Genomic DNA, 14,377 nt, shown 5'->3' on the forward strand with positions numbered 1-14,377 from the left:
TTTGGTTGCCCTTCAGGCATAGTTATAAAATTATCTCCAGAATGGTTGGATTAGTTCACAATGTCACCAACAGTGCATCAGTTTCCCAATTTTCTCACATCCTCTTTAACATTTATCATTTTATTTTTCTGTCATATTAGCCAATCTTATAGGTGTGAGGTGGTATCTCAGAGTTGTTTTAATGTGCATTTAATACAAAGAGACTTACAACATTTCTCCATAAGCCTATAGATATCTTTGATTTCTTCATCTGAAAACTGCCTATTTATATCCTTTGACCATTTGTCAATTGTGGAATGGTTTGTATTCTTATAAATGTGACTCAGTTCTCTATATATTTGAAAAATGAAGGCTTTATCAGAGACACTTGCTGTAAAGATTATTTCTCAGCTTTCTTCTGTGCTAATTTTGGTTGCATTGGTTTTGTTTGTACAAAAGCTTTTTTAATTTAATATAATCCAAATTGCCTATTTTACATTTTAATGCTCTCTGTCTTTAGTTTGGTCATGAATTCTTACCTTCCTCATAGATCTGACAGGTAAACTAGTTCTTGCTCTTCTAATTTGTTTATGGTGTCACCCTTTATGTCTAAATCATGAACCTATTTTGACCTTATCTTGGTATATATAGTGTGAAATGTTGACCTATACTTGGTTAGTATCTTATTGTTTTCCAGTTTTCCAAGAAATTTTTGTCAAATAATAAGTTCTTATCCCAAAAACTGGAGTTGTTAGGTTGGTCAAACACTAGGTTACTGTCTTAATTAATTACTGTGTTTTATATACCTAATCTATTCCACTGATCCCACCACTCTTTCTTAGCCAGTACTAGATAGTTTTTACAATTACTGTTTTATAATATAGTTTGAGATCTGGTATTGCTAGGTCACCTTCCTTTGAATTTTTTCATTAATTTCCTTGGTATTCTTGATATTTTGTTCATCCAGATGAATTTTGTCGTTATTTTTTCTAGCTCTATAGAATAATTATTGGTAGTTTGATTGGTAGGCACTGACCAGGTAAATTAATTTAGCCACAAATGTCATTTTTACTGTACTGGCTCAGCCTACCCATGAGCAATCGCTATTTTCCCAATTGTTTAGACCTGATTTTATTTATGTGAAAATATTTTGTAATTATGTTCATGTAGTTTCTGGGTTTGTCTTGGAAGGTAGACTCCAAAGTATTTTATATTGTGTATAGTTATTTTAGTGAAATTTATCTGTCTCTTGCTTCTGGGTCATATTGGTCATACATAGAAATGCTGATGATTTATGTGGGTTTATCTTATATCCTGCAACTTTGCTAAAGATGTTAATTATTTCAAGTAATTTTTTTAGTTGATGCTCTAGAGTTCTCTAATTGTATCATCATATCATCTGCAGAGAGGGACAGTACAATGGAAAGAATGGCAGATTTGGATCTTAGGACATGGCTTCAAATAGCTCTGCTAATTACTACCTGAAGAGTATTATGCAAGTTACTTAACTGCTATCTCTGGGGGTCAAATTTCGGATCAGTAAAATGAGGAGGTTGAACTTTATAAACTCCTAAGGTCCCTTCCTGCTCTAAATTGATTATCATTCTGTGAGTCTACAAATGATGTGGTCTCTAACCTCTCAAAGACCACTTCTAACATTAAGATTTGATGATTCTACAAATGAGATCAGACTGGCTTTGAATTTGATGAGACAGTGTTCCATCAAATACTGAGTGAGAGAGGCAAGGAGGAAATTTTGAGATGTAGTTACAGCTAAGCATGATCTCACATTACATCTCAACAAAATTTCAATGTGATGTTTTCTCACAATGGATATAAATGGATATAAATTTATAGGATTTTGATATATTCTTTTCCTCACATTTCTTACTTTATGGAAAATTTGTCTGTAGGCAACTTTTATTGAATGTGTGCTTGTGCATTGTGAAGATTCCAAGTAAAAACATGAAAATTTATTACTCACCATAAATAATCCTACAAACAGATTTTTATACAGATTAAAGCTACTGTTAAGTGAATCAAAGTACTAACATGTCTTAGACCTGAATGCAAATCTTGAACAAACAGCAGACCCATGAGATCTGTAAATCCACAAACAGAAAGTGTCTATTTACTCTGCCAGCAAGCCAGATGGCTCAGCTATTTAAATTAAATAAATAAATGAATGAATGAATGAAAAGAAATAAAGATGCATTTCACAATTTCTTTGCAACTTCTTACTCACAATTATTTGATGCTCAAAACAAAGAATGAGAACAGGATGAAATTGAATCTGTTAGATAACAGATTTCTTCAGCATATTATGTTATGTTCCTATTATTTAGAAAATGCATTTTCATATTTCAGTGATGGTCAATAGCATGGAATAAATATCATAACAGTCAAAACTGATAATGAAAGTGTTTATTTTTTTATACCTTAAAGGAAAAAGAATAATTCCATAAAGAACACATTTGGTTACCATATTCTTCCCTTTATTACTAACACAGACATATTTTGGCATACCAGAAAAACTTGTTAAGTAGTCAATTCCTCTATTCATTTTAAAAATTCCAAAGTTCTGCAGTCATACATCCCAAGGGGTTGCAAAGTCCTTATTCCTCTGTTCAAAGAGACTATAATACATAATTAATAGTATGCTGAATATTCTATTTCTATATGATATTAGGAGTTTATGAGAGAACAATGTATATGTTTAAAATATATCTACCATTTATAGATCTCCAGAGCTTTTTTCTACTTTTTTCATGTTATACACTCTATCATATAATCTATTCTCTGCAGTATAAACTGCTTTTTGTTTTGTTTCAAGGAAAAAAGAGTGATATAATGGAAAAGAGGAACAATGCATACATGAATATATGTGTATACATATTTAAATATGTAGATTTCTCCTTTCTTCATTTTTAAGTAATTTTTTAAAGACAGTGTTTCCCCATCTCTCCCTGGCTTGAAGTGTGGAATCCATCTAAGGGTCCAATTCCACTGGGCACTTTTGCCTGCTGTTAGACAATGCAGGAGTTTACCATGTTGATGTCAAATTTAGTGTGGATACTCTATCTACATAACTCACTGTATCTCCAAACTCAAGAGCTCTGCCAGCCTCATCCTTCCTGGGAAAGGGGATTACAAATGTGTGCCACCACATTTTTTTTTTAATTTGTTCACTCAAACAAGCAAAATAGAGCAAAAGAAATAGAAACAGCATGTATTATTTCTCTTTCAGAGTGTGAACATTGTCTCTGTTGCTACAGGAAAGTTACTTAAATAATCAGGGTCCTAGGCAACTAAAAGCATAATTTATAGATAAGTTACTGATCAGTTTTAGTAGAGGTAATTTAAATTCCCACTGCAGGAATTCTTCTAAAAAATCACAGGTCTAGACTTCTCCCCTTTTCCCAATTTAATTTCAATCTATCTTTATTTCACCATACATACATACACATATATACATCCATACATATGTGTATTTGTATATATATATCACACTTGTATCTGTATATATACATACATATATTTATGTATACATGTATATGTCATAACACAGAACTACATAGTTTGAATTCTATAACTTCCTTTAATAAATCTAAGGTCTTGAATACAGCTAGGAGTTTCAGTACAAATTGGCCCTATGTTTAGGGAATCTGCCAAACTGATGGTTTGTCATTGTGTACTGATAATCAAAACAGCCATTTCATTTATTTCATTCTCCAGTCATGCTAATGTCATGAGGATTCAATTATGGAGTCATTTAAGATCAATCCTAGTGGAAACCAGTAAGATTATTCAATTCATTATGTCCATATAATGAATGATGAAAAATATCAAGAGGCAGTTTCTACTTTTATATTGGCAATGAGCCAAGGATACTGACAACCTTGCTGTCCTACATCTTCCCAACCACCCCCTCAAAAAAGTTGAAATTATTCTTCTGTAGTCCACCACAGTTAGAAAATAACTTTACTTAGTTTTTTTTTTAATCTTATTATCAAATCCATGGTATGGTCTGATATAATACATGTCATAGGTCAGAAAGAAAAGTGTAATGGGGAAAGAGAGATTCAGATATATCACAGTAAAAAAAATGGAAGGAAAAGAGAAATTTCAGCTTGTATAAATTTATCTCTAAAAGATATTGCTAAGGTAAGACAGCCTACTGCAATTGTACCAATGCCCTGACCTGTGGAGATACAGTAATTCTGCTGACAATAAGGAGGAAGATGGTTTTTTTTTCCTTTCCCCTTTGCCCAAAACCTTTGATGAGAAAGTACTATCAACCAAGAATGCAAAATGTAGCATTAAAGTTTAATTCCATCCAGTCAGATAACCAGAGATCAAATTCTGACACTGACTTTTGCTGATGAATGGTTTTAAAACTTTCTGAAAACTCTCCTAATTCATATACCTATATGAATTAGGCAAAAAAAAATTAGAGCCAAAAAAACCCCTAAATAATTTGTCCTATTGTTTTTCTTTTTTCCCTCCTACAGTAAAATTTTATGTAGATATCTTAGGTCAATGCCACCCACGAAGCCAAAAAGGCAGGGATAGCTGGTGGATTAAAAAGTGATGTGAGATATTTTTCAGTCACTGGAAACTTTAACTAAAGAAGTATTCTTAACTTTTTTTGCATCCTTAGCAATCTGGTGAAGACTGTGGACTTATTCTCAGAATAATGTTTTTAAATGTATAAAAAAAAACCACATAGGAAAACAACGGAAACAAATTATATTGTCATACAATAATCAAAATGTTTTTAAATGTTCAAGGATCCCAGATTAAGAACCCCTGATTGTAAATTCAAATTCAGAGACAAAGTGGACAGAGAATTGATGGTGAAAAATGTATATGGAATTTTTTTAACTGGTCTGGCCTGCTCTTGCTTACATTCTCTCTTCTTTAAGAGTGATAAGCCAATGACAGAAATAGTCAGAGGTCTAAAGCAACTCTAGAACACTGAACAGAAAAACTGCAAATGTGGTAGTTTCAATCTTCATCAAGACCTGAATCTCAGCTCCATGCTGAGACCTGGATCCAAATTTGCTAAGCCCTGAATCTGGTGATTGACCCTATTTGTTGCATGAATATATTATCATTTGGGAATTGTACTATTTACTAACCTCCATCACCTGTTAGTGGTAGAAACAATTATGCAGTTTTGAGACAAGTCAACCCTATTTTCCTATAATTCTTGGATCCAAATGATCTATCTGTCTGGGGATGCTGTGGGTGTGCACCTGTATGGTAAAGGATATATTATGCATATTTTTTACTTTTTATTTATTCTATACATAATCCAAACATGTTTGACCATTATTTTGGGGAGTCAACTCCATTATGCCAAGGTCTTGTGACTAGAGATCAATGAAACATAATAGAGTTGGTGTGAGTATGTGAGGATTGACAGAAGTTGAAGGATAAGAACTCTTAATGGTTAAATTCTTACTAACTTCACTCCTTAGACTAACAAGATGGTTTCTCCAGAGAGAGATGGAACTGGGATATAGAACACTGTCCACTACAAGAGAATAATAAAGGTCTTGGCATTACTTTAGCACTTGAAACCAGCAATATGAGGTATAGTCACTAGAGTGATCATGGGACTTCCCAGGGTCAAGTTCTTTTTGCTGAAAATCTAATTGATGTTTAGCAATGCTGATGGTGAAATAAATAACATGTAGTAAAAGGGCAACATGGTATACTGATAGCATCAGCTTTAGAGACTGGAAGGCTTGATTTGAAGTCCCAGCTCTGATTCATAGTATATATGTAAACATAAGCAAATCACTTAACTTCTCAGTGATCCCAGCCAACTCTCTTAGACCGTAAGTTACATATTCTCCCGAACTGTTAGGTCTTTTCTTAATACCTGTCATCGTGGACAAATGTCCTACATCTTTAAAAACAAAACAAAACAAAAAACAAGCAAAAAATAAATCCATCACTGGTCCCTATCAATTTCACAAACTATGTTTCTTCTCTTTCTTTTAGCAAAACTAGAAAAGGCTGTACATTCATTGTCTTCACTTCCTCTCCTCTTATCCTCTTCTAAATCCTCTGCAGGCTAGCTTCTGATCTCATCACTCAACAAAAACTTCTCTCACTAAACTTTTCAATGATCTTATAAGTGACAAATCTAACAAACTTTTCTGACTCTTCATGCTTGAGCCCTCTGCAGCATTTGTTATTGTGTATTACCCTCTATTCCCTGGGATTGTAGAACACTGCTTTCTCGTGGATCTCTTGCTATATATTTGAACACTAATGGTCAATCCCCTTTGTTGAAACATATATTTCAGATTCATAAATTGTGGGTATACCTCAGATCTCTGCTCTGGGTCGTATTCTCTCTTTTCTCTCTCTTTTTACTTTCTCACTTTGTGACTGCATTAGTTCCCAGAAGTTTAATTATCATCCCTCTGCCAATGCCTTCCAGATGTGTATATCCAATCTCAAATTACCAGTTGTTCATTGGAAATTTCAAACTATTCAATTCCAACTCAAAACAAAGTGCTCCAAACAGAGATCATTATCTTTCCCCCCAAACCAATCCTACAACCAAATTTCCTTATTGTTGTTAAGGACATAACTATCCTTTCCAGGAACCTGAGTTTGCAACTTTTGTCATCTTCCTTGACTCTTATTCTTATTAATTACATGTATCTAATCAATCAATAAATCTTCTACTTCTACAGCATATTTTGCATGCAACCAACTGCACAATCTAGCTCTCTGTCTCTTGTCTAATGGTCTAAGCAATTTATTTATTGTATTTTTATCTGAATTTAAATCCAAGAAACATAAGTGTTTCCATATACAAAGTAGAACAGAAAAGAATGAAATATAGAACATACGTGCTTGACCTCCTAGTCCACACTTGGACCAATAGGTTATATTACTGGAAGGTATCTAACTACATCTCACTTTAATAATTCAAGTGGTACCTCTGGGGTTGTATATGGTTCTTCTAATACCATAGTTACCAAACTCTTATCTAGTACAATCCTCCAATGTCAATTTACCAGTAATATCTTCTCTTTAATAGTATCTAACTAGTGAGTAGTATCCCAATATCATTTTGACTATACATTCCCTTTATATCACTAATAATCAATTAACATCTATTAGCTTTCACAAAGGGATACATACTAAAAAAAAAGACATACACATACATATACATGCATGTGAACCAATATCATATACTGCATGATATATGTTTGTAATATATATATGAATATATATATATATATCCATATCCATATGCATATATAGTAAGTATATTCCTGAATTTGAAGCTTAACAATTAATGTCAACAAATCTTGCAACAAATCTGTAAGTTTAACTTTACTTGCCAGAATCAATCTTCTGAGTTTTTACTAACTCCTCAAAATTGTGGCCCAGTTCAATATTAACCTTTAGTTTTCCTATGAAACACTGAAATAGTTAAAGTCTACATTTTATATTCATTAGTAAGACAGATTTCTGACTTCCATTTAATTATAGATTGTCGACGATACCCTACTTCTTCTCTTTAATAATGAAAAATGAGCATTAATGATAAAAGAACTTTCTTTTTAAGTGTCTGAGTTAAACTTTTAAGTGTATCTGAAAATTAATTCTAAACTCTATACAATTATGCTATATTTTGTAAGGGAAAAGAGGGAGAATAGAGAAATGAAATAAAGGCATTAAAATTTGAAAAATCAACTTCCTTAGTAGTAAACATTGTTTAAAATTCATGGGAAATAGTTTAAGAATCCAGAGGATTTAATGGTAGTCTGTGGGAAACAAAACCAACTATCTAGCTTTTTTTTTATTCTATTTTTTAATGTAACAATTGTGTTAACATAAGTATCTATTAATTTAGGTGTTAAAATTATAAGTGATCATCTATATACTACTTTGAAGTTTACAAAGCAATTGATGCATGTTATTTTATTTAGGAAGCTAGGCAATACAAGGAATAAAACACTGCACTTGAGAGTGAGGAAAACCTGAGTTCAAATGTAATCTCAGACACTTACTATCTCTATGACCCTGGGCAAGTCACTTAACCACTGTTCTATCTTAATTTCCTCATAGGTAAAATGAGGCTAATAATAGTAATAAGCTACCAAGATTGTAGTGAGGAAAAAATGATATGATTTTCATGAAGTGCTCCATAAACCTTAAAGCACTATATAATTGTTGTTTTTGTCATTCTTATTATATATTATATTGTCACAGAAATCTTGTGAAGTATGTGCTATTATCTTTTCAAATCTTACTTTGTTGGTTCTCTCTTTTTTTTTTCTTTTGACAGCACTTTCTTTTCCAAATATATCTCTCCTGGGGCAGCTAGGTGGTGCAGTGGCTAGAGCATTGGTCCTGAAGTCAGGAGGACCTGAGTTCAAATCTGGCCTCAGACCCAACACTTGACACTTACTATCTGTATGACCCTGAGCAAGTCATTTAACTGCAATTGCCTTAATATATATGTATGTCTATATATATATATATATATATATATATATAGACATACATACATATATATATATATATATCCGTTTTCCTCACAGTGAGAGTTGTCACTTATCACAAAGTTTTCCAATGAAAGAGAAAAAAAAGCTTAACATTCATCAATGCATAAACCATTTCAACAGTATGTACAATATTTCATAATCATATATTTCACTATCTCTTCAAAGATACAGAAGAGTTGCATTTCTTCAATTCTTCTCTGGGGCCAAACTTGGTCAATATAATTATATTCTAGTTTTATTTTGTTTTGTTGTTGTTGTTAAACTACATTTTTTCTGGGTCCTTTATGTTTCACTTTGCATCCATTCATATAATTCTTCCTATACTTCTCAGCATTCTTCATATTCAGTATTTCTTAGTATGCATGATATTTTATTTCATTCACACATCACAATTTATCTATCCCTTGATCAACGGGTACAGTAGGTGCTAATATCTCTACAGTGTAGCTGAAGAAACTGAGGTTCACAAAGATGAATTTAATTGCTTGTAGCCACATAACTATTGAGTGTCACAGGTAGGGTATGAACACAATCTTTTTTTTTTTCTAAGTACAAGTGCAGCATCCTTTCCAATGTGCTACAAAGTTGCTCTTACAGTATATTAGGATATTTCTGTCATTAAAACACATACACACAAATTCAAAGATCATCCCATTTTCTTGTGATCTCAAAATTAAAACTCTAAGAAATAAAATATTTGTTTTGGTATGCTATAAATGTCTAGAACATCAAACTGCAACAGTATCTGATAGCACCAGGTCCAATACTAGTCTAAAGGCATAACATAAAGCCATATTTTCTTAGGGGGAAGTTAGATGGTGCAGTGGATAGAGGGCTAGGCCTGGAAATCAGGAAGACTCATTTTCTTGAGCTCATATCTACCCTCAGACACTTACTAGTTGTGTGACCCTAGGCAAGTCACTTAACCCAATTTGCCTCAGTTCCCTTATCCGTAAAATGAGCTGGAGAAGTAAACAGCAAACCACTCCAGTATCTTTGCCAAGAAAACCCCAAATGGGGTCACAAAAAATCAGACACGAGTGAAACAATTGAACAATAACATATCTTCTTAGAACTGTGTGTTCTGAAACTTTTCACCCAGTAACTTGGCAGCATATGGAGAGCTACAAAGTATTTTAGAATAATTTGACAAAAGCATGGAACACTTTGAAGGAAAAGGACAAACTGTCAGTATGTATTATAACTCCTGGAACTGTCTGTGCTAACAACTCCAAAACATTGTGGGAGCTGCATTATTCTAAGACATTATTATCACTGAAGGAAATGTCTTTTCACTGATTCATTGGCAGGAGGTCTTGCACAGAGTGTTAAGTGAATAGAAGATCACAAGCACAATACAATGCGCAGTGGGATCCAAGGGAGCAACTGAATTGTAGGAAGATAAGTAATTTATCTTCTAAGTCGAAGGAACAAGGTCTGTCCTAGTTCATTATTGCCCTAAAATTGACTTTACCATAGAAATTTTGGACATGGTCCTTAGCTTTTTGACACTTTATGTTTTATATATGACTCTTATTTTAGCATGCTTAATTACCAATAAATTCATGTTAGACATCATGTAGTCCTTGAAACAGTTAATCAACTGACATTTATTAAGTGTCTACTGTGGATCATACAAGTAGTCCCTGAGCTCATGATATTGGGGGAAAACATTAGGTATTTATATACATACATACATACATATATACACACATATATATGTATGTGTGTATATATGAATGTATGTATGTATGTATGTGTACGAAATCTAGGGAGAGGGATAGGAATTATATATGTGATTTTATTGATATATGAAAGTGAAGAAGGAGAAGAAAGTTTCTCTACCATTACAGATAAGCACATTCTATGCAATTTATAGCCTTAGACTGTAATCTAGGGTACTGGGAGAGATAAAGTGACTTGCCCAAAGTCAGAAAGCAACATTATGTGGCAGAGGTGGTTCTTGAACTCAGGTTTTCCAGGATCTCAGACTAGTTCCTTTTCCATTATTTTGACTTGCCACCATGTTAAAATTAAATCCAAAGTAAATAAAAGATAATTTCATAGGAAAGGGGGAGTCAAAAAGGCCTAATGAAGGAGGTAGCAATTCAACTAATTTATGAAGGAAAGTAGAGATCCTAAGAGGCATAGGTGGGGAGGGATTACATTCCTGGCATACACATGGGCAAGAGCATATTCCTTTTATTCTTTAGCAACTTTTCAGAGTATTGGCTGAGACATAGGCTTATAGACTTAGATTAAGACGACCTCAGGACAACTAGACCTATCTTCTCATTTTACAGATTAGGAAACTTTGCCTGTGGAATAGTGATTTGTCATAGAAGTAGGACCTGTCAACACTGGGATTTGAACCCAGATTCTCTAACTCCAAAAACAGTGCTCTTCTCACTTTGCATCTTTCATTCTTTTATATAGAAAAAAAAATGAAATTATTAACTCAGAAGTGAATTGCTGCAGCTAGAAAGTAGCTTTCCAGAAACAGAAAATGGGGAGGCAGAGCCAAGATGGCAGAGTAAAAGCAGGGACTTGCTTGAGCTCTCCCCCAAACTCCTCCAAATACCTATAAAATGGCTCTAAACAAATCCTAAAGCAACAGAACCCACAAAAAGACAGAGTGAAACACATTTCCAGCCCAAGATAGACTGGATGATTGATTGGAAAGGTATATCATGCCGGGGCAGGGACTGGAGCACAATTGGGTGTGGATGCACAGGCAAACAAGGCCTCAGTGAACCTGGAGCAGCCCTCAGAAGACTGAATCACAGGCAGTTGTGGCAGTTTCCAGACTTCTGAACCCACAAATGCCAAAAACACCTTAGAAGGTCAGTGGGAAAAGTCTGTGACTGTGGTGAGAGAAAGGAGTGCGGTCCCAGCCCCAGTCCCCAATCTCAGCCCCAGGGCAGTGGCTGCTTCTAAAGCTCAGCCCACAGACTTAGGGGGAATCAAATAGCTGATCAGAGGGGGATTGCAGGGATCTCTCTGCTGGTGCAGGATTCTGTTGCTTTGCCCTGCTTAGATCTGGGTCACAGTTATGGGTGGCGGTCCTGGGATGAGGATGAGTGCTGGTGTGGTGGAGCTTGTAGTTCCAGAGGAAAGGAAATCCTCCTCACAGTTCAAAGGCAGAAAAGAGTGCTTGTGGTCACTCACAGACCAGAGCACAGGCCAGGAAAGGAGTAAATACCTTGCCCCTTATCATACTACCTTGGGAAAATTGAAAATTTACAGGTCCCTGGAAATATCTCTGAAAACAGCTGCACAAAACTCCCAAAGCTTGGGACAGTACATTCTCCACACTGGAAGCACACCCCTACCTTAACAAAGAGTTTAAAACTCAAGTGTTTGGCTGGGATCATGAACAAACAAAAGTCCAAAAAAAGTCAGACCATACAATCCTTCTTTGGTGACAAAGAAGATCAAAACATACAACCAGAAGAAGACAACAAAGTCAAAGCTCCTACATCCAAGGACTCCAAGAAAAATATGAATCCGTCCCAGGCCATGGAAGACCTCAAAAAGGAGTTTGAGAAACAAGTGAGAGAAGTAGAGGAAAAAGTAGGAAGAGAAATGAGAGTGATTCAAGAAAATCATGAAAAACAAGACAACAACTTGCTTAAGGCAACCAAAGAAATACTGAAGAAAAAAAAAACACCTTAAAAATAGCCTCAGCAGCTAGGTGGTGCAGTGGTAGAGCAATGGCCCTGAAGTCAGGAGGACCTGAGTTCAAATCTGGCCTCAGACCAAACACTTGACACTTACCCTGGGCAAGTCACTTAACCCCAATCTCTTAAAAGTTTTTTTTTAAAAAAAAAGAATGAAAGATTATTTGGGGCAGCTAAGTGGCAAAGTGGATAGAGCTCCGACCTTGGATTCAGGAGGACCTGAGTTAAAATCCAGCCTCAGACACGTAACACTTACTAGCTGTGTGACCCTGGGCAAGTGACTTAATCCCATTGCCTAGCCAAAAAAAAAATAATAATAATAACCTCACCCAAATGGCAAAAGAGGTCCAAAAAGCCAATTAGGAGAAGAATGCCCTAAAAAGCAAAATTGGTCAAATGGAAAAGGAATTCCAAAAGCTTACTGAAGAAAATACTTCCTAAAAAATTAGAATGGAAAAATTGGAAGCTAGTGACTTCATAAGAAATCAAGACACTATAAAACAAATCCAAAAGAAAGAAAAAATAGAAATCAATGTGAAATGTCTCATTGGAAAAACAAGTGACCTGGAAGATAGATCCAAGAGAAATAACTTAAAAATTGTTGGACTGTCTGAAAGCCATGATCAAAAAAAGAGCCTAGATATCACTTTCAAGAAATTATCATGGAAAACTGCCCTGATATTTTAGATATTTTAGAACAATAGGGCAAAATAGAAGTAGAAATTGAATAGAAATATATGCCGGTCCAAACCGCGCACTCTCTTTCAGCCAGATCAGCCAACCAGGGTCATACTCACCAATCATCGGCGGCCACCCGGGTTTACCAGAGACGAGCCGACCGGGGGTGCAAAAACCTGAACTTTATTCAATAGTCATCACTGCAAGGCCAGGCAGGAGAGCACACGCGCACGAGCAGGAGCAAAAGCCGACCCGCCCCCCATCCCTGCAGTTCCTTTTAGTACCTTCTTCGTCCCTCATCCTCAGCCCGCCCATAGTGACTCGTCGAGGATCAAATATCAAAAGGGGATGTCTAGCACTAGTGTCCAGACAAAGGGAGCATACGTGGCACAGGAAGTGGGACCTAGATATTTGGAAGGAGGCGTGAGGGATCAGTGCATAGACAAAGGAGAATGTACGTGACGCAGGAAGTCGGGTCCAGATACCTGGGGAGGTGTCTGGGGTCAGTGCTACACCTAGGGAGCATACGTGACTCAGGAAGTCAGGTTTGGTCACAGGAAGGAGGCGTCTGGGGTCAGCGTAGTACCTAAAAAAGGAGGCTAGACAGAGAGAACTCGTTCTCTGCCGTCCCCCTCCCAAGCGGCACAGTCCCTGCCTCAGGAGCACACGCTCCGGCCACTTCCCTGTACCCCGCTTCCTCCCCAGCCTGTCACAGCTCCACCTAGCACCGCTCCAATCTCGGGAGCTCCAGTTACCTCTCCGAATCCAGATCCCATCCAAGTATGCCACAACTCCGCCCAGCACAGCCTCTGCCTCGGGAGCATGAGCTCCGGTTACTTCCTAATACCCAGTTCCCGTCCCATGTTGGCACAAGTTTTACTTGGCAGTAGCTAGCACCAGACAATCCCTCACAGAAATAGAAATAGAAATTGAAAGAATCCACTGATCACCTCCTGAAAGAGATCCCCAAAGGAAAACTCCTAGGAGCATTGTAGCTAAATTCCAGAGTTCCCAGGTCAAGGAGAAAATATTGCAAGCAGCAGAAAGAAACAATTTCAGTATTGTGGAAACACAATCAGAATAACACAAGATTTAGCAGCTTCTACATTAAGGTACCAGAGGGCATGTAATATGATATTCTGGAGGGCAAAGGAGATAGGATTACAACCAAGAATCACTTACCCAGCAAAACTGAGTACCCTTCAGGGCAAAAAGTGGTCATTCAGTGAAATTGGGGACTTTCAAGAATTCTTGATGAAAAGACCAGAGCTGAATAGAAAATTTGACTTTTGAATAGAACTCAAGTAAAACATGAAGAGGTAAGCAGGAAAGAGAAATCATGAGACTTATTAAGGTTGAGCTGTTACATTCCTGCATGGAAAAATGATATTTGTAACTAATGAGATTTTAGTCAGTATTAGGGTAGTTGGAGGAGAAAATTATATGTATGTAGATAGATAGATAGATAGATAGATAGATAGATAGATAGATAGATAG

Source organism: Vombatus ursinus, unplaced genomic scaffold, assembly GCF_900497805.2.
Source record: "Vombatus ursinus unplaced genomic scaffold, bare-nosed wombat genome assembly UNPS02009835.1, whole genome shotgun sequence".
Taxonomy (NCBI): domain Eukaryota; kingdom Metazoa; phylum Chordata; class Mammalia; order Diprotodontia; family Vombatidae; genus Vombatus; species Vombatus ursinus.